This window comes from Ovis canadensis, chromosome X (genome assembly GCF_042477335.2).
Source record: "Ovis canadensis isolate MfBH-ARS-UI-01 breed Bighorn chromosome X, ARS-UI_OviCan_v2, whole genome shotgun sequence".
Classification (NCBI taxonomy): Eukaryota; Metazoa; Chordata; class Mammalia; order Artiodactyla; family Bovidae; genus Ovis; species Ovis canadensis.
Genome location: NC_091727.1, coordinates 35,550,442 through 35,572,009, shown reverse-complemented (window position 1 = coordinate 35,572,009; position 21,568 = coordinate 35,550,442). Strand labels below are relative to the sequence as shown.

At 37.0% G+C, this 21,568-nt stretch overlaps 2 non-coding genes across 2 annotated transcripts; one reads left to right on the top strand and one right to left on the bottom strand.

Annotated features, from left to right (window-relative positions):
• Positions 1-4,607: 4,607 nt before the first annotated feature.
• Positions 4,608-4,679, bottom strand: TRNAS-GGA (transfer RNA serine (anticodon GGA)). The gene has a single exon. It is a non-coding gene; the product is annotated as a tRNA-Ser (tRNA).
• Positions 4,680-15,429: 10,750 nt separating this feature from the next.
• Positions 15,430-15,501, top strand: TRNAS-GGA (transfer RNA serine (anticodon GGA)). Its single transcript has one exon. It is a non-coding gene; the product is annotated as a tRNA-Ser (tRNA).
• Positions 15,502-21,568: the final 6,067 nt, after the last annotated feature.

The following is a 21,568-nucleotide window of genomic DNA, read 5'->3' as shown; positions in this document are numbered from 1 at the left end:
ACACAATAGATTATGGAATCTTTATTTGAAAAACTTGGGTGATATCAGTTCATGAGTTAAATAGGGTGAGATCTAATCAATCAAGTTAAAGCTTCTTTGTTTCTTTCTTTATATATTCACCTTATTATACTATAATAAACAAATAAATTGTATATATTTAAAGTATGCAATGTGATTATCTGATATATGAATATACTGTGAAATGATTATTACAATCAACACATCCATTACCTCACATATTTACCATTTGTGTGTGTGTGTTGAGAACATTTAAGATCTACTCTCTTAGCAGATTTCAAGTGTACAATACTTGTATTAATGTTTGCTCTTATGGGAAAATCTCAACAAATTTACTTTGGGCTAATAGTGTTTTTTAAAAAAACAATATATTAATATCTTTTAAAAGTCTGTGAACATAGAAATCTTACTATGAGAATTTCTTTTGGGAGAAGTCAGAGCTTAGACTTGCAGCAATCAAATTAAAAGTGTCCTTAGGAGAGTAGAAAGTACAGCTGAGATAATATTCTCTTCGTAATGAAGAAAATTTTCTATTAATTTAATCACTATTAGAAGATATCCATTTTATCACTTATATAAATATTTATATAAGCATATGTATACATATATACAATAATTTTATTTTATAAATAAAAACAAACATGAAATTCTTTTGAGACTGTCATCTACAGTCACGGAACAATTAGAATAGAAATCACATTACTTTTCAGACAGGTTTATGAGGATATTACTGAAGTAAAATCTTGTGTTAAAATTTCCTCTGGACTGAGGATCATGAAATGAAATAATAAGAAAATGACATAAGTGAAAACCATTACATTCATGGGCATTAAGCCAGGGTTTAAAAAGTAGACATTATAGGGGCAAAAAGACATAAAAAAGAAAATTAAAGTATCAATGCCTTTGGAAACCATTTTGGACACTATTGATAGGATTGTGTGATTTTATGATGACTTAGATCATTCTTCCACATGATACCCTTATATAAAATGACAGTATCACCCCCCTCATATCACTGATGAAGATATTTGGGCAGCATTTCATCAGCCTCACTTCATCAGTAGACAATGTAAGACAAGCTTCTTCAGGCAGCAAAATGTAATGAATGGCATTTATATACCTCTAATTCCAGAAACATAAAAATCCTGGACAGAAGTCATCATACACAGCTTAGCTATACACAGAGAAAAAGATATCCCTAGTTTCCAAAAGCAGAAAGGCAAACCAAAACTATAGGTTGATATCATGGTACTTCAGGATGTTATCAAAACTGAATATAGGCCCTGACAGAATGAAGTTGGAGTTGTAAGGCCCACAGAGGGTATGGTTTTATGCTTGTATAAAGTTTAATTTGAGGAAATGGAACTGAAATCCCCACAGAAAGTCATAAAAGGAAAAAAAAACTATACTTTCTGGGAAAGAGAGGCAGCAAGGCAAATTGTCATCTGCCCAGTCTTCTGGCTAAGAAATAATTGAGTTCCCTCAGAAATCAAAACTTTAGATTCTGCCACACATGAGTGGAATCCAAATTCGTATCTCCCATAAGACAGATAAATCCCACAGTTACACATTAATGCCAAAATCATCACCTGATATGAAATCCTTGGGGTGCCTGTCAGAAGACAAGGAGGACACTGACACAAACACAGAAGCCTTTCCCAGAGAAACAATTATGCAAAAAACTTTCTCAATATACTTTCTAACGCTGGGTAATTTTAATCATTAAAAGACAATAAAGGAAAACAAAATAATATACCAATTTTATTTGGGAATATAATATTAAATCCTAAATGGCGTTTTAGGAAACAGAATGCATCATTCTATTAAGCAAATCAAGGATTTCATTTCCATTAGTGTGCTGAAAAACCTTACCATGGAAAACTGAAAGAATATGTGATAATTTTTTTTAAAACCATCATTGAGCTAAGAAAAAAGTAATGAATTCTCAAATGTCAATAACAAATTTAAAGAAGTACTAAAGATAGATGAGCTACTTCAGAAGGCAGTTTTTAAAATTTATTTATTTTAATTGGAGGATAATTACTTTACAATATTGTGATGGTTTTTGCTATACATCAACATGAATCAATCACAGGCATACATGTGTCCCCTGGTGCCCTGTGTCATACATCAAACTCGCACTGGTTATCTACATACGGTAATGTATATCTTTATATGCTATTCTCTCAAATCATCCCACCCTCTCATTCACCCACTGAGTCCAAAAGGCTGTTCTTTACTTCTCTGTCTCCTTTGCTGCTCTGCACTAAGATCGTAGGTACCATCTTTCTAGATTCCATATATATGCATTAATATACACTATTTGTCTTTTTCTGACTTCCTTCACTTATTTAATAGGTTTTATGTTCATCCATCTCATTAGAACTGATCAGATATACTCCTTTTTATAGCTGAGTAATATCCCATTATAAATAGGTACTACAGCTTCCTTATCCATTTATCTGGTGATGGACATCTATGTTGCCAGAAGGCAGCTTTTAAACAGAGGCCTTGTACCAAACTTTCGTTCACTGGAGGAGGAAAAATATTCCCCGTGTTGTTGTTCAGTTGCTAAGTTGTGTTTGATTCTTGCTATCCCACAGACTGCAACATGCCAGGCTTCCCTGTCCTTCACTATCTCCCAGAGTTTGTTCAAATTCATGTCCACTGTGTTCTCTAACCATCTCATCCTCTGCCACCCTCTTCTCCTTTTGCTTTCCATCTTTCCCAGCATCAGTGTCTTTTCTAGTCAGGAGGCCAAAGTATTGAAGCTTCAGCTTCAGCATCAGTCCTTCCAATGAATATTCAGGGTTGATTTCATTTAGGATTGACTGGTTTGATCTCCTTGCCGTCCAAGGGACTCTCAAGAGTCTTCTCCAGCATGACAATTCAAAATCATCAATTCTTCAGCACTCAGCTTTCTTTATGGCCCAACTCTCACATGTGTATATGACTACTGGAAAAACCATCAGTTCAGTTCAGTTCAGTTCAGTCGCTCAGTCGTGTCCGACTCTTTGCAACCCCTTGAATTGCAGCACACCAGGCCTCCCTGTCCATCACCATCTCCTGGAGTTCACTCAGACTCACGTCCATCGAGTCCGTGATGCCATCCAGCCATCTCATCCTTGGTCATCCCCTTCTCCTCCTGCCCCCAATCTCTCCCAGCATCAGAGTCTTTTCCAATGAGTCAACTCTTCGCATGAGGTGCCCAAAGTACTGGAGCTTCAGCTTTAGCGTCATTCCTTCCAAAGAAATCCCAGGGTTGATCTCCTTCAGAATGGACTGGTTGGATCTCCTTGCAGTCCAAGGGACCCTCAAGAGTCTTCTCCAACACCACAGTTCAAACGCATTAATTCTTCGATGCTCAGCCTTCTTCACAGTCCAACTCTCACATCCATACATGACTACTGGAAAAACCATAGCCTTGACTAGACGGACCTTAGTTGGCAAAGTAATGTCTCTGCTTTTGCATATACTATCTAGGTTAGTCATAACTTTTCTTCCAAGGAGTAAGTGTCTTTTAATTTCATGGCTGCAGTCACCATCTGCAGTGATTTTGGAGCCCAAAATAATAAAGTCTGACACTGTTTCTACTGTTTCCCCATCTATTTCCCATGAAGTGATGGGACTGGATGCCATGATCTTCGTTTTCTGAATGTTGAGCTTTAAGCCAACTTTTTCACTCTCCTCTTTCACTTTCATCAAGAGGCTTTTTAGCTCCTCTTCACTTTCTGCCATAAGGGTGGTGTCATCTGCATATCTGAGGTTATTGATATTTCTCCCGGCAATCTTGATTCCAGCTTGGGTTTCTTCCAGTCCACCATTTCTCATGATGTACTCTGCATAGAAGTTAAATAAGCAGGGTGACAATATACAGCCTTGATGTACTCCTTTTCCTATTTGGAACCAGTCTGTTGTTCCATGTCCAGTTCTAACTGTTGCTTCCTGACTTGCATACAGATTTCTCAAGAGGCAGGTCAGGTGGTCTGGTATTCCCATCTCTTTCAGAATTTTCCACAATTTATTGAAAAACCATAGCTTTGACTATACAGACCTTTGTCAGCAAAGTGATGTCTCTGCTTTTTAATATGCTATCTAGGTGTGTCCTAGCTTTTCTTCCAAGGAGAAGGCATCTCTTTTAATTTCATAGCTGTGGTCACCATCAGCTGTGATTTTGGAGCCCAAGAAAATAAAATCTGTCACTGTTTCCACTTTTTCCACTTTTATTTGCCTTGAAGTGATGCGACCAGATGCCATGACATTAGTTTTTTGAACTGAGTTTTAAGCTAGCTTTCTCACTCTCCTCTTTCATCCTCATCAAAAGTCTCTTTAGTTCCTCTTTGCTTTCTGACATTAGAGTGGTATTATCTGCATATCTGAGGTTGTTGTTTCTCCCTTTGAATCTCCAAATGCACACTGATCTAAGAAGATGAGTTTGCAGCTCAGTTTCACATTAGTGAAAGTGAAGTCACTCAGTCGTGTCTGACTCTTTGTGACCCCATGGACTGTAGCCTATCAGGCTCCTCCCTCCATGGGATTCTCCAGGCAAGAGTACTGGAGTGGGTTGCCATTTCCTTCTCCAGGGGATCTTCCCAACCCAGGGATCGAACCCAGGTCTCCTGCATTCCAGGCAGACGCTTTAACCTCTGAGCCACCAGGGAAGCCCCCAGTTTTACATTACTTGCAAGTAAACATAAGTCTCGGAGAAGGCAATGGCACCCCACTCCAGTACTCTTGCCTGGAAAATCCCATGGATGGAGGACCCTGGTAGGCTGCAGTCCATGGGGTCACTAAGAGTCGGACATGACTGAGTGACTTCACTTTTACTTTTCACTTTCATGCACTGGAGAAGGAAACAGCAACCCACTCCATTGTTCTTGCCTGGAGAATCCCAGGGACGGGGGAGCCTGGTGAGCTGCCATCTATGGGGTCACACAGAGTCGGATACGACTGAAGCGACTTAGCAGCAGCAGCAGCAGCAGCAGCAGCAGCAGCAGCAGCAGCAGCAGCAGCAAACATAAGTCTTCCCCTGGAGGAATGACCATCACTACAAAGTCTAAGAATGAGGCACCATGATCAAGTCAGAAAAAAGGGTGGACTTGGTTACACAAAATTTCATGTACAGGAATCATCAGACACAATATAAAATAATCATGTTCAAAATAGCTGAAGAAATAAAAGAAGAAATTAAAAAAATCAGCAAGTACCCATTAAAGTAACTAAATAAATCACAAAAAAGGAAACCAATGGAATATCTAGAAATTGATACTCAAGTTCAGTTAAACAATAGATTCAATAGAGAAGAGGAAAAATTAATAATTGATAGATTGAAGAAATTATCCAGAATGTATAATAGAGGAAAATGGTAGCAAGTATATTAGAGATTAAGAGAAAGGTTAAACTTGCTAACAGTTAAAGGAAGAAGAGAGAAATGGAAAACAAAATAAGAAGGACTAGTATTTTTGAAAAACACTTCTATTTTCTCTATCTTCTCCTTCTGGAAATCATATTAGAGATTTATTAGCAAAGGACTTTCCAGAATTGTGTAAATATATCAAGCCTCAAAGCTATTCAGTTATACATGAAATATTTGTTAATGGCTCAAATGGTAGAGTCTTCCTGCAATGTGGGAGGCTCAGGTTCGATCCCTGAGTCAAGAAGATCCCCTGAAAAGGGGGATAGCAACCCACTCCAGTATTCTTGACTGAATAATTCCATGGACAGAGGAGTCTGGTGGGCTATAGTCTATGAGGTCACAAAGAGTCAGACATGACTGAGTGACTAACACTTTCACTTTCACATACATTTTATCATGTAGCAAAAAAAAATATTAATAAACTGCAATCATATACAATATGTTCTCTGCAACAAACCAATTAAGTAACTAAGTTAAAGTCAGCAATAAATGACAATTAGAAAGGCCTCATATATTTATAAAATATAAACCTATTTCAAACAACTCATCATTAAATGGATTAACCAGGATGGAAAGACATATAGATGATAAATGGAAAAATACTTAAAATAAGCATTCACATTAAGAAACAGAAAGGTTGAAATTTATAACTCAAACATAACTGAAAAGGTTTGAAAATGAACATCAGAATCTAAGGGAAGTAAGATTAAGACATAATACAACTATAAGCATAGCTTACTAAATGAGAAACAAATAAGAAAACAATGAAAAAAACAAAAAAAAAATCAACAATATTGATTATTTTAAAAGACTAATAAAAGTGACAAAAAGATAGAAAAGTCAAAATAAAACATAATAAAAAAGGAGGATATTAAAAATGTCATAGATAATTAAAAGTTGAGAAGATGAAATAACTACACATCAATAAATAGACAGCTCATGTAAACAAATTTATAAAAATATTATTAAATAATATTGACACAAAAGAATATGGGAAATATAAACAGCCTTTTAAAATAGCTAAGCAGTTGAAGAAATTGTACCAGATCTTTAAAACTTTCCCACAAATAAGATTCCATGCTTCACAAGCTTTACCAGTGAACTCTAAGAAAAATTTTACCAACCTGCTCAAAATATCCCAAGGTCTAGAAACAGGAAGAAATGCATTTAAATATAATAATCAAAATCATTATTAACTTGATACCATAAACCAACAAACAAAAAGAAGTGTTAAAAAACTGACCAATCTTAACATGAATCTAGATAAAGGTTTGCAATCTTTTTCTGTAAAGGGCCAGATGGTAAATAACTTAGGCTTTGTGGGCCAGTCTCCATTGCAACTACTCAACTAAAAGCAGCCATAGACAAAATGTAAATGAATCAGCATGACCGTGTTTCAATTAAACTATTTACAGAAACAGCGTGTGGTCTGGATTTGGCCCTCGATCCCTGATCTAGATACATTCAATCTTAAATAAAATAATAAATTGCAGAAACTGTTTTTGGTATCCTGAGCAGATCCCTTTTACCAACTGATATTAATTACAAAAGCTGAGCCATTCATTTCAAAGCAAGAAGTCTCTGGAGGGGTACCTTGAGACCAAACTGTACCTGAGACTACATCTTTACTTGATTCTGTCCCCCTCCCTGAGAGTTTAGCAAGTTTGCTAGAAAAAAATTAATATAAAAAAATCAAGAGCAACCCAGTTTACACAGAGATAGATCATGTAGGTATTTTTTTAACTTCCCAATAGCAACAAAATATAGCTGAGACGAAATCTAATAATAGTTGTGCAAGGTCTTTTTAGAGGAAATTACAAAGCTTATTATTAAAACTTACATGAATAGACAGACTATGATTTGGAAACCACAACATCATAAATATGTAAGTTATCCTCACATTATTTTACAGTTTCATTTTAATTTTAATCAAAATTTCATCTGCTATGAAAGAATAATACAATATATATTTATGTTATTAATATTATTTCACTATTACCAGATAAAACACAAGGGGAATATGTTTAAGAGTATGGATTTGGCAATCAGTTAAGGTGAAAAGCCCAGCTCCAACACTTACTGTCTGTGAAACTTCAGTAAAATTACTTAGCCTCTCTGTACCTCAATTTCTTCATTTATAAAATGAATATAAAAACATTTATTTTATGGAGTGTTGATTAAGATGTGTACACTACTCCAAAGGTTAATTTTAATTTTATGTCAGCTTGATGGGGCCAAGGGATGACCAGATAGCTGGCTAACTATTATTTTTCTAGGAGTGTCTGTGAGGGTGTTTCTGGAAGAGATTGGCATTTGTATTAGTGTACCTAGCAAACAGATGGCCTTCCCCAATGTGGATGGGCATCATTCATTCTACTGAAAGCATGACTAGAAGAAAAAGGTGGAAGAAGGTTGAATTTGCTCTCTGCCTTACTATTTGGTCTTAATCATTCCGATAAGGCTAAAATCTACACTATTAGCTTTCTGACTCTTACGCCTTCAAACTACACTATTATAATTCCTTGGTTTCCAACTTGCAGAAAGTAGATCATGGGAATTCTCAGTCTCCATAACTGCATAAGCCAATATTTAGACTCTATTGACTCTGCTTCTGTGGAGAACTCTAACTAGTTAAAATAGCAAGAAGAGTGTTGCCTATTTTCTGTTAACCCCCAAGATATACTCTACATCTTAGATCTTTTTCCATTCTTCTCTGTACCCTAAGTGGCTATTCTTTACAAATTGAATCCAGTCTCCCTAGCCCTCAGGCTCTGAGTTGAGTTCAGTCAATGAGAGACACTAGTAAGAACCTGGAAAGTAAAAGAAGTACGACAGCAGAGTACTTATTTTCCTGAATCATTCCCCCTAACCTCCCTCCCACCAACTCCTGCTTTCTTCTGTGGGAATCCAAGCAGCTACATTCACCTCCTTCATGCCTGTGGCAGAATGAACTCCCCACTGTTCCTAGCACAGAGGTACTGCACAATCATATGTTATTTTGCTTAAAGTATATCTACAACTTTGTAAGCAATCAATTGCCATTGCATTGTATTAGAAAATGTACACAATCAATTGGGCTTATTATTTTCTTTGAAAAATAAGTTGCTAATACTTAAGAGGCACCCAGAAATAAATTTAATAAAAGATGTCAGAAATAGTGGAGAAATTAATAAAAGTTTACTGTTATAGACAAAGGAACAGCTAACATTTTCAGACATACAGATTATATTCATGGATAGGAAGATCACATGTGGTAAAGACATCAACCTTTCCTTTTCTTAATTAATCTGGAGTGGGTTGCCATTCCCTTCAAGGGATCTCCCCAACCCAGGGATAGAAACCATGTCTCCTGAATTGCAGGCAAATTCTTTCCCATCTGAGCCACCAGGGAAGCCCTAAAAGGGCCATATTAAGAAGCTAATTTTGAAGAACTCTAGGAGGGATACTCTAAGACATTAAGGCGTATTAAAAGTATATAAGAGTTTTTTAAACGTGATGTTGACAGTAATTTAGGGATAATCGATATAACAATGGCAAAAAATTGAGTCTATAGGTATGTTAACATGCATACATGCATATGCATACACTTCAAGAATTTAAGAGATTGTACTATGAATATATGAGAGAAAGAATGTGCTATTCAATTCTATAAAAGTTACTGATACATCTTGCCATTCATATGGAAAACTTTTTTTACTGCATACACTATACAAATCAAATATTGAAATCTGATGAAAATAATTAAAACATAAAAATATTAAAATAAAATGTAGAAAATACATTATGACATTGGGTAGTAAAGGAGAAGAGAAAGGACCCCAAAAAAGGAACTGAGAAAGAAAAAAATGCTTATGAATTTAGCAAAATTATAACCTTCCTCTAATATGCCATAAAATTAAAATATGAGCCACACTGTGAGAAAAGATGCTTGGAGTGATTCTAATTCTAATGGACTCAGCATTAATATACAAAATAAAGATGTAGATATAGATGTACATAATATTTACTGTATGTGTATGTGTTTAATACAAGAAAAGTCTTGAATGGCTCATAACATTAAAAAATATATTCTACTTCCCCACTAACCAGAAAAAATAATTATAATAAAATTTTCATGTCATTGTATATCCATATGATCCACAGCTACTTAATATGTCTGATATTATCAAGTTTTGGCAGGAAAAGGCAACAGAGAAACTTCCATATGCTATTGGTTGCAAGGTAACATGGTGGTTCTATAAAATCTATAGCCCAAATTCAGGAAATATCTCCTTCTCCCTTCTGAACATAAATTAAATTAAATATTAGGTTCTTACAAGGTAATGAATACCAGCTTCATAATTCTAACATATAGATAACAGAATGATTAATCAATATATTTCTTGTTTTGTTCCCTGCACAAGATGGTATTAGGTAGTATTCTGGTCTTACTTGCACTTTCAGCCTTCTCTTGAGATCTCTATCCCTTAGCAATTTATACTTCTGAATGTAAGTAGTAGAGTTGTTTAGACTTCATTGTTAAAATCAAATGATTATAAATAACAGGTGATATTTATTTATGATCACCTTGTATTTATAATGTGGCCAAAACATAAAATACCATTAAATGTCATGAACACACACATACTTTACAATAATAATGCACAAGTCAGAATAGAATGTAATTAGGTCCTAAAACAAAATAAGTGCTCAAACCTGCTTTCTATCTACAAAATTATTCTGCCTCTCAACACTGATATGATGGTAGTAATTTTATAAGCCTGGTTGTTGAAAACCCAATATGAATTTAAAAGAAATCTTCATTACTTTTCTTTTAGCTCCAGAATACAGTACATAAATTGGAAATATTCACTTGTCAAAGATAACATTTCACATTTTCAGTTCTAATTTCCATCCTAAAAGTCATTCTGTGTGTGATACCATAGCAAGACTTCTAGTTGTTCAGCCTCTGACATTAACAGAAGTAAAAAATCTCATACTTGAGGGAGGAAGTTCTCTCTGACACAGAAGGCATTTCTAAAAACTGCAAGATTCTTCCACAAATAGTATCATTTAAATAATCCTTTTAATAAATGTCAATATCTAGCACTCTAGATAATATTTTCACTTACTTTGATTTCCCTAGTCCCAGTAACAAATTACAGAAAAGCAATAAAATCAATGAAATCTACTGTATTCCACTTATCCAGCTTGAACAAATTCTCAAGATAATAAGAGGATTTCAGATGTATTTTGAGATGTCAAATTGTTTCAAAAGGCTTTTAAAAAGTTAGAACAGATGAAGATAGAGTGAAAATTTTAAATCACACTTTCTTCACAGTAACAACTCAACATTTCAGTCAAAATGTTTACTGTAACAATCTTACGATGAACATCATTAAAACAACCTATGCATCACCAAGCACACCGTTGGTGATTTTTCTCAAGGTAGGTATCCAGAACTGGAGTTGCTGGATCAAAGTACACATTTAAAGCCATAGGAAATTATGCCACTATCCACACAGAGTTTGTACCAGGATACACTCAAATCAACAGTGTGTGAGAATCAGCATATACTCACCCCCTTGCCCACACTGTTAATTTTTTTTAATTGCAATACAGTTGATTTACAGTGTGTTAGTTTCAGGTGTACAACAAAGTGAATCAGCTAGACGTATACTTATATCTACTTTTTAAATATTCTTTTCCCATATAGGTCATTACAGAATATTGAGTAGAGTTCCCTGTGCTATGCAGTTTGTCCTTATTAGTTATCCATTTTATAGATAGTAGTGGAGAAGGCAATGGCACCCCACTCCAGCACTCTTGCCTGGAAAATCCCATGGATGGAGGAGCCTGGTAGGCTGCAGTCCATGGGGTCGTGAAGAGTCAGACACGACTGAACAACTTCCCTTTCACTTTTCACTTTCATGCATTGGAGAAGGAAATGGCAACCCACTCCAGTGTTCTTGCCTGGAGAATCCCAGGGACGAGGGAGCCTGATGGGCTGCCGTCTATGGGGTCGCACAGAGTTGGACACGACTGAAGCGACTTAGCAGCAGCAGCAGTGTGTATATGTCAGTCTCAATCTCCCCATTTACCCCCCTCACACCATCTTGCCCTCTGGTAACCATAAGTTTGTTTTCTACATTTGTGACTTGATTTCTGTCAACTCTTTACTGTGTGACAGGCAAACATGAATATGCATTCCTGGTTTTACCTGTATTGTTGAATATCTTCCCAGAGACATACTGACACTTTGAAACCTTCTAATCTTTTTCCTGATCATATACTTCAACCAATTGTCTATTATTTTTAATTGCCTATTATTTTTCCTTATGAAATTTAATTGAACTGTACTGCTTTCACCAGTGTAATTCAATAATGTATCAACAAAATTATGAACATGTATCCTCTGCTGAATATGTTGAAAATATTTTCCTTCCATTTTACACATAACTTTTAATTTTGCTTTGGTGAAAAATAGATTCGTTTTGTAGAATCAAACTGAATTCCTGGTTTTCCTGATGTCTTTGAGATTTGGAGTGTCATTTGAGAAATCGAATTCAAGAATGGTAAAAATGTTCTCCCATTCGTTCATCTAATAAAAATTATTCAGGCCGAGAATTTACCTAAAATACATTCTCATATATGGGATGAGGCAAATAACTAACACTTTATTTCCAAGTGTATGGTCAAATTGATACAACACCACTGAATATCCACACTTTTGCTCAGATATAAAAAATAGCATCTTAACCATTTATTAAAAGTTGGGGCTTCCCAGGTGCCACTAGTGGTAAAGAACCCACCTGCCAATGCAGGAGATATGAGACTCAGGTTCCATCACTGGTTTGGGAAGATCCCCTGGAGGAGGGCATGACAACCATGAGGGATGGGATGGGGAGGAAGGTAGGAGCAGCTTCAGGATGGAGGGACACATGTACACCCATGGCTGATTCATGTCAATGTGTAGCAAAACCCACCACAATATTGTAATTAGCCTCCAATTATAATAAATAAATAAATTTTTTAAAATTATCTTAGTATTTCTAATGAGAAATAAGGTTCAGTGTATCAGCTGAACTGCAATATAAGGTGGAACAGGAAGATTTCACTTTATTCAGAATAAGTTCTTTAATTAAACACCCTGGTAAATGCCTTGGAGAATGTTCTCCATTATTTTATTTTCAATTTGATTTTGGTATTTTTTAGTATCTGTTTTTATTGCCCTGGGATTTTTTTCAATACACAGTGTAATATGCTTAGTTAATCAATTTCCTCCTTTTTTCCAACTTCTAGAAATTTCTCTAAATTTATGAGCCACCTATCCCACCAGTTCTTGCTTACAAGCATTCTTTGATGTTGGCTATTTTTTATAATTTTAGGAAATAATGCATTGGTAACAAAGTTCATGGGTATAATCAGCTTGCCATAATGATCAAATCTCCAATGTTAACACATTTTATAATTCTTTGAGTCTGTGTTCTCTATGTTACCATGAAAACTGAGTTATTTTGAAAGTCTCACTCACCTTTATTTCCAATCTTACACTTGATTTAACTATTCATAAGTACAACTGGTTTTATTGATAGTTTTTGTTATGACAAAAAAATTGGGCATCATGATTCTCAACATGATGAAAGCAGTCTTGAAGTAAAATTAAGGATACAACTTTGATCTTCTAAATATTTATTCAAGTTTTAGAGAATTATTCCAGCAGCTCCTCAGTTATGAACTAAAGTAAACATAATTAAAGTAAGATGTATTATAAAGCAAATTAGAGATCAGGCTTCAATTTTTTCAAACTTTGAACTTTGCCTCTCCTCTGATTCCCCATATTTCAAAGGATGGCTCCACCTACTACTCACTACCCCATATCTGTGTGCCTTTCTCAATTAGTCTCACACTTCTCACAGCTAAAACCTCGCCAAGTACTGAGGATCTGACTTCCTAAATACTTCGTTTTTATTATTGCAAAATGTATATAACATAAAGTTTGTCATTTTAACTATTTTGAAGTGTACTCTTCAGTACTATTGAATTCAGTACTAAAGACAAGTGAATCAAGTTTTGCCTCCCTACTACAATGACCCTCTTGGGGTCAACTCAAAAATCATCTAATGTCCTGCTTCCTTCCATAAATGATGGGTTATCCAGATGACTAAATAGTTTAAAAATGCTATAAAATAATTTTAATAATAAGAAAATACTCAATATAATTTTACACAAAGACATTTATATTCTGGGAGTTCTCACTTCCTTTCTTCATGTGGTGTTTTTATTTTGTTTTGTTTTTGTTTGTGGCTTAGAGTTCCTTTCTGAACTGTTTGAAGGTGTTATAATCCTATTCTTTTAAGGCCCAACCGAAATGCTATTACTACTGTGACTTATTCTCAGTTTCCCCTTTTTTATATTCATATTCTATACTTACATAATGTTATATGTGAGGGTTTTTTAAAATATATTATGTCATCATTGGTAATGATATTTATATAACTATCTTCTCTGTTAAAGATAAGTGACTTAAATACAGAATACATCTCTTATTAATAAGAATGGGGGTTCAATATACCAAAAAGATGTATCAATCTTAAACATCAGTTCAGTTCAGTTCAGTGGCTCGGTCGTGTCCGACTCTTTGCGACCCCATGAATCGCAGCATGCCAGGCCTCCCTGTCCATCACCAACTCCCAGAATTCACTCAGACTCATGCCCATCGAGTCGGTGATGCCATCCAGCCATCTCATCCTCTGTCGTCCCCTTTTCCTCCTGCCCCCAATCTCTTCCAGCATCAGAGTCTTTTCTAATGGGTCAACTCTTTGCATGAGGTGGCCAAAGTACTGGAGTTTCAGCTTTAGCATCATTCCTTCCAAAGAAATCCCAGGGCTGATCTCCTTCAGAATGGACTGGTTGGATCTCCTTGCAGTCCAAGGGACTCTCAAGAGTCTTCTCCAACACCACAGTTCAAAAGCATCAATTCTTCGGCGATCAGCCTTCTTCACAGTCCAACTCTTACATCCATACATGACCACAGGAAAAACCATAGCCTTGACTAGATGGACCTTAGTCGGCAAAGTAATGTCTCTGCTTTTTAATATGCTGTCTAGGTTGGTCATAACTTTTCTTCCAAGGAGTAAGCATCTTTTCATTTCATGGCTGCAGTCACCATCTGCAGTGATTTTGGAGCCCCCAAAACTAAAGTCTGCCACTGTTTCCACTGTTTCCCCATCTATTTCCCATGAAGTGACGGGACCAGATGCCATGATCTTCGTTTTCTGAATGTTGAGCTTTAAGCCAACTTTTTCACTTCCACTTTCACTTTCATCAAGAGGCTTTTTAGCTCCTCTTCACTTTCTGCCATAAGGGTGGTGTCATCTGCATATCTGAGGTGATTGATATTTCTCCCGGCAATCTTGATTCCAGTTTGTGTTTCTTCCAGTCCAGCATTTCTCATAATGTACTCTGCATATAAGTTAAATAAGCAGGGTGGATGAACCTAAAAAGTAAACTTAAAAGTACATTGAGAAAATGATAGAACTAAAAGGAGAGATAAATGAATCACAATTAAAGTTGAAGACTTCACTCCACTCCATTCAACAGAATAATTAGTCGTAAGTATGGGATAGAGAAAGGATAAGAATAGAGAAAATATGAAAAATATAACCAACCAACTTGACCTAACTGCCACTTATCAAACATACCATCCAGCATCAAAAGAACATGCATTCTTTTCATGGTCATGTGGAATAAAAGCCAAGATAGATTACATCTTAAGTCATAAGACAAACCTTGACTATTTTATAAGAATTGAAATCATTCAAACTGTGTCCTCTGGAAAATAATGGTTATATGTATAACTGAATTATTTGCTGTACATCTGAAACTAACATAGCAGCATAAGTTAATTATCAAAAAGAAAGAAAGAAAGAAAGAAAACTGCATAATTCAGAATTAACTACAGAGAAAAAAAAAAGATAACCATTAGGATTATTAGCATCTATTTTGAATGAGCTTCCCTGGTGGCTCAGAGGTTAAAGCATCTGCCTGGAATGCTGGAGACCCAGGTTCAATCCCTGGGTCGGGAAGATCCCCTGGAGAAGGAAATGGCAACCCACTCCAGTACTCTTGCCTGGAGAATCCCATGGAAGGAGGAGCCTGGTAGGCTACAGTCCATGGGGTTGCAAAGAGTCAGACACGACTGAGCAACTTCACTTCACTTCACTTTGAATGTCCTTAATGGGGCTAACTCTTGTTGAGACTCTATCCCTTTTATTCTTCTAAGTTTTTCAGACAATACAATGATAATTTGCTGTTTCATGCTATAAAGATGTTGCATAAAAATGAAGTTTCTCACAAAAAACTTCAAAATTCATAAAACAAACATTTTATATATTTGACCAAATTTTTATATTTCTGTATTTTAAAAGATATTGTGGCCAAAGACAGAAAGCAAGGCACAACCAGGAAAACAATTTTCAACACATACAGGAGTCAAAATATTTATAATCAAAATACATCAAAAAGAAAAATACAATGCAATGGAAAAACAAAAAAAGAATAAGATAAAAGTAACTCAAGGAAGAAATATAATCAGCCAGTAAATACAAGAACATGTTTCAACCTAAGAATCAGGCTAAGACAACTTGAAAATAAGACTTTTTTTCTCATTTTTAGCAAAAAATGAGAAAGGACATTTTCTAAATATTAATAACAAGTTTTGATAAAGGTGGAAAAATAGACAAGTTCCTCTACTTTTAGTAAAGCCATTTTGGAGATAATTTCTTTTAAATTTCCACTTCTCGGAAAACTCTACCTCTGCTCTACTTTGCAGAAGTGCAAGCATGTGTGAATAAAGACTATGTAAGGATAAAAAATTAAACAATTTTAAAAAAAGAAACAAACTGATTATAATGGAATTAACCAAAAATGAGTACAGAGACAGGAGAAATGACTAGATATTTAGAATCCTAAAAAATAATTCAGAAAAGAACTCATAAGGAAAATTATAAAATATTTTACTAGAATAAAAAATGGCTTTAATCATAATCATCAAAAATTTAAAAAGGTTCAAATGATCTTCAACTATGATACATCCTTAACATGGAATACTACCTATCCATAAAAACAATGATCTCCTGATAGATACAACTTCTGAGACACACAACAACATGCTAACTGTCAAGAACTAAGTGAAAGATGCCAGACTGAAAAAAACTCATACTGTATAATTCCATTTATATGACATTATGGGAAAGGTAAATGTAGAAACAAAATATTTTAAAATTCAAAGTTTTCCAGAGGCTGGAAGGGAACTGATTTTAAATGGGCAGCACAAGGGAAATTGTTTGGCTGATAAAAGTCTTGTTTTTATTTTATTTCTGGTGATCTTTATTTAACTGTATACATTTGTCAAATTCCTAGAAATGCACAGGTATGATTTTTTACTCTCTATAAATTTGGAAAGAAAATAAAATGGAAAAAAAAATCTATGGATGGCAAAAAAAACAATCCAAAGTTATCTGGGCAGAAGCCTTTCAAATTCCTTTTCACAAGTTTTTGTTCTTCCTTATTGGAGAAACTGGAGCCAACAACCCCCAAAAGCAGAAAAAAGGCGGAAAAGGAATACCTTCATGATGGTTTCAAAGGAAAAAAAAAGAAAAAGAAAAAGAAAAATGGGAACAGAGAGAATAACTAAGATTCTCTTAATGTCCTTTTTCAGCCCTATTTTTTTGGGGGGGAAGGGGATTGTTTACTGCAGTATTATTTCAGCAATACCCAGTGGGGAATGACCCATTTGTTCACTGTGGAGCAGTAACCCCTTCTATTTCCAATTTGTCCTTTTGAGTGTCCCCCAGTTCTGAGGAGATACCCACTCTGCTGTTCAGCTTGACCATGAGAATTCCTTTTATCTTTCAGTTCAGTTCAGTTCAGTCACTCAGTCATGTCCGATTCTTTGAGACCCCATGGACTGCAGCATGCCAGGCTCCCCTGTCCATCACTAACTCCCAGAGCTTACTCAAGCTTTTATCTTTAAATTACCCTCATCCTGGCTGACATGCCAGCTCTTTCTTTCGATGAATTTCTCTAGCTCGAGGTGGCCCAGCTCTCGCTCTGGGAATCAGCTGTTCATTCCCATCTAATAGCCATGAGGAAGTTTCTTTGATCCTTAGACCCTCCTTTGGTTACCCCAGCAGCTGGAGCATGAAGTCTTGGATTACAAACCAGTCTTCAGAGACTGAAAGCACCGAACAGAGACTGAAAGCACCAACTGAAGCATCCAAGAAATGAAATAAGAGAGGTAGGATTTTTATGGGGCGGGGGGTGGGGGACTGCTATCTTCAATGACTGAATGTACATCCATGCTGCTTCAAACAAATGATTCAATGATTTTAAAATGCCATAGTGGTAAAATTTCTACGTGTTACAGAGAAGAAAGAATCTAGGTTAGAATCAAGCAAACTGATGCTTATCTGATACCCCTTCAATAGAAGCCTTACTTCTCCAGGTCCACTGCCTGTCCCCACTGCTTAAACACCAAGGGTGCAAATGAAGCAGCTGTGACCTGTAACTGCCCAATTCAAGGATTCGTGATGTGTAAGAGATGAAACAGTGCTATACCTGTCATGTGTTTACCCTCTTCCCTTCTAACTCAAGAGTCTTCAGTTCAGTTCAGTTCAGTTCAGTCGCTCAGTCGTGTCCGACTCTTTGCGACCCCATGAATCGCAGCATGCCAGGTCTCCCTGTCCATCACCATCTCCCGAAGTTTACTCAAACTCACATCCATTGAGTCAGTGATGCCATCCAGCCATCTCATCCTCTGTCGTCCCCTTTTCCTCCTGCCCCCAATCTCTTCCAGCATCAGAGTCTTTTCTAATGGGTCAACTCTTTGCATGAGGTGGCCAAAGTACTGGAGTTTCAGCTTTAGCATCATTCCTTCCAAAGAAATCCCAGGGCTGATCTCCTTCAGAATGGACTGGTTGGATCTCCTTGCAGTCCAAGGGACTCTCAAGAGTCTTCTCCAACACCACAGTTCAAAAGCATCAATTCTTTGGTGCTCAGCTTTCTTCACAGTCCAACTCTTGCATCCATACATGACCACTGGAAAAACCATAGCCTTGACTAGACGGACCTTTGTTGGCAAAGTAATGTCTCTGCTTTTCAATATGCAAGAGTCTTATTGAATGTTAACTCCAGGAGTTAACTGCTCTGTGGAACTCGGGGTAGGTGGTTATGAGTCATATTTTAGTCATACTTCAAAAGAGTAAGAAATAAACCACACTAGTTTTCCCTTGTCATGTTATTCTTTTGCCTTTGATGAACCTGTTAACCTATTCCTTTATGGGTACATTATATCAGTTAATAAATGTAAATTCTAGATTTTTAAATTCAGTGAGATGCTAAGCTTCTTTTTTTGTTTGTTTACATGAGAAATTTCTAACTTTCTGACAGACAACATGAAATGCAGAGTTGAGAATGTGTGAGAAAATATTTGAGTAGAAGCATAGAGATCATAAATATTTCTGCTCATTACTCACATTTTATGGTTTTTTCCCCCCACATTTTTCCATGAAAAAAGGCTTTCCATAGTGGAAAAGCATGACATTCTTGCCATATGTAGAGCACTTAAAAGTTTTATCTCATCTGCAAAAACTATGGCTGAAAGATGAAGAATGAGTGGGGAGAAGGGCTACAGGGCTTCATGCCATGAAGGAATAACGAATATCCTAAGTTAAGGTTCCTTAATCATTTTGATGGTATTAAATATAAGATATAGGTGGCCAGGCTATGGTGTAGGAATCTCCTACATTAAAGCTACTGGATATGCTTTAGAAATAGATTAAATTCATATGGTGAAATATCATTGAAAACTGAATTTTTTCATCCCTATCTCTGCCTAACTTCTGCACATCACCCACCCTCCCTAAAATGCTGGCATGCCAGAAATGACATGCTAAAAAAAGAAGTAAACTATGCTGCAGGAATCAGCTATGTAATAATCACTAACAGCTCTGCCACAAATATGACAATTAGAACACTCTGCATTTTGAGTAATGACATCCATATTAAGAGGAAACATGAGCAAGGCTCTTCATTGATGAGCCAAACCCATTTCCTGAGGGGCATATCTATTGACTAATTTTAGAATTTCAAAATAAAACCAAGTTGGCATCTTTTTATTTTGTGCAAGCAGAAAGTGAACAGAGGAGGGAAATAGGAATAAATGGAAGTTACTGAAAGATTGGTGGCTGTGGTGGGGGCCATTCTGTGCTGGGCATTTGATATTTCCAAGAGATCCATCCTGTTGCAATGGCGTCTCACATCTGCTCACTTCCTCACACCTTTGTGTTCATGTGAGGTGATGCCACAGTCTGGCAAGACCACATCTTTCGTCCACTCGCTGCTGTTTATTCTGGCTCTTTAGAAATATGTCCTTGTTGCTGTGGTGATCTCAAGATGAGTCGGGAATGTTGATTTTTCAGTGTGTGTTCTTCCAAACTGGCCATTTCTTTGGCAGTCTAATTCAGTGAAGGCAGTAAGAACGAGTCATGTTATCCAAACAGAGAGAAATAAAACCACAGCTAGCTCGCCATGAGACGCCTGCTGCCAACATAATGCCTGCTGCTGCTGCTGCTGCTGCTAAGACGGCACGGCACCGTCTATGGGGTCGCACAGAGTCGGACACAACTGAAGCGACTTAGCAGCAGCAGCAGGCGTTATGTTGGCAGCAGGCGTCTCACGGCGAGCTTTCCTGTACAGTCTAGCTGACTGTTCCCTCAATTGCCTAAGGTGAGAAACTCGTCACCAGATATCACTGCACGTAGGATAAGAAGACTTCCTGACCCGGGGCTCCTCAGAGATGGGTCTCAGCACGGCCCTAGAAGGTTTCTTCCTTGGACTTCACCTTGCTCAGAGCTGGACTTGGTGACACGTCCACCTTTATCCTCCCCGAGGAAATAGCGTCCTTCTCCCACCTCACCTGAGACTCTGGAAACACAGCTGTGTGGGGTGCTGATCGGCTCCCATTGGCCACACACTCAGACAGCGTGTTAGCACATAGACAGGCTGCTGTTCTGAAAACAGATCAGTAATAGAACATCTCGGCCCTGACTGAGGAGCCGAGCTTGATAAGAGCAGCGGAAAGTGAGGGAAAATCTGGGAGTGGGCAGGACAGAGAGAAGGGCCATCCCGTCTCACTAGGGCGACAGGCCCACTCATGGAACTGCTACTTTCTATTTTCGTAATGTCACCACCCTCACTGTGGCATATCTTACTCTATAACTTGTGCTCCTGTTAAAAATGTGTAATGTTCGTGGTCTTCTCGAGCAAGAGAACGTGTTTGTCATTTAGTCAGGCTCACATGACTCAGAAGATGGCATTGATGGAGGAAAAAAAAAATACCATGATTTTACCACTGTCACTTTAACTCTGTGCAGCTGTCTCACCTCATTTCATTCATTTGATTAAAATAAAATAGATAGTTATTTAGGCAAAGACAGTCTCCTGTGCCTCTCTCAAAATAGAAAAAGTTTTGCTGTTGTTGTTATAGAATCATTCCCTGTGGGGACTGAGAAGAATACAGGGGTTTTCACGGAAGTAGAGCCTATGGGCCAGATCAAACTGTCTCCACTTATCCACAGAGCTTCTCAATTCCACAACTTGTCCACCACCTGGTTTATGCCCCAGGGCCCATAATGAGAAGGCAGACATGGAACTTCTTTCTGATTAATTTGAACTTGATGGAAAGAGATCGTGTAGCCTATATCATCTTACATTTATTATGCCCTCTCTGGCCTCCCTGCCCTACAGACCTTCCATCAAGGGGCAAGACAACTGCACCCCAGCCTTCCTGTCCCCCAACACTAACAGTTTGTGCCAGTCACTTAGGGGATCAAGCCCAGATTCCCCAAGCTCTTTGAACTCTCCAAGCCCCAGTAGCCTTCACTTATTCAGCTCTCTCTTTCTCTCCTGCAGTCCCACACCATTTACTCATTGCTATTTGTCTCCACACTTTCTTCATTTCATACGACTCACCAGGAACCACCATTTTCTGTCAGTTGTATGCCATTTTCTGCCTGAACTTCTCTAGCCAAATCACCTATAAATTTCAAGGTGCAACTCAATGTTGTTGACTTGTAATAGACTTTTTTAGAG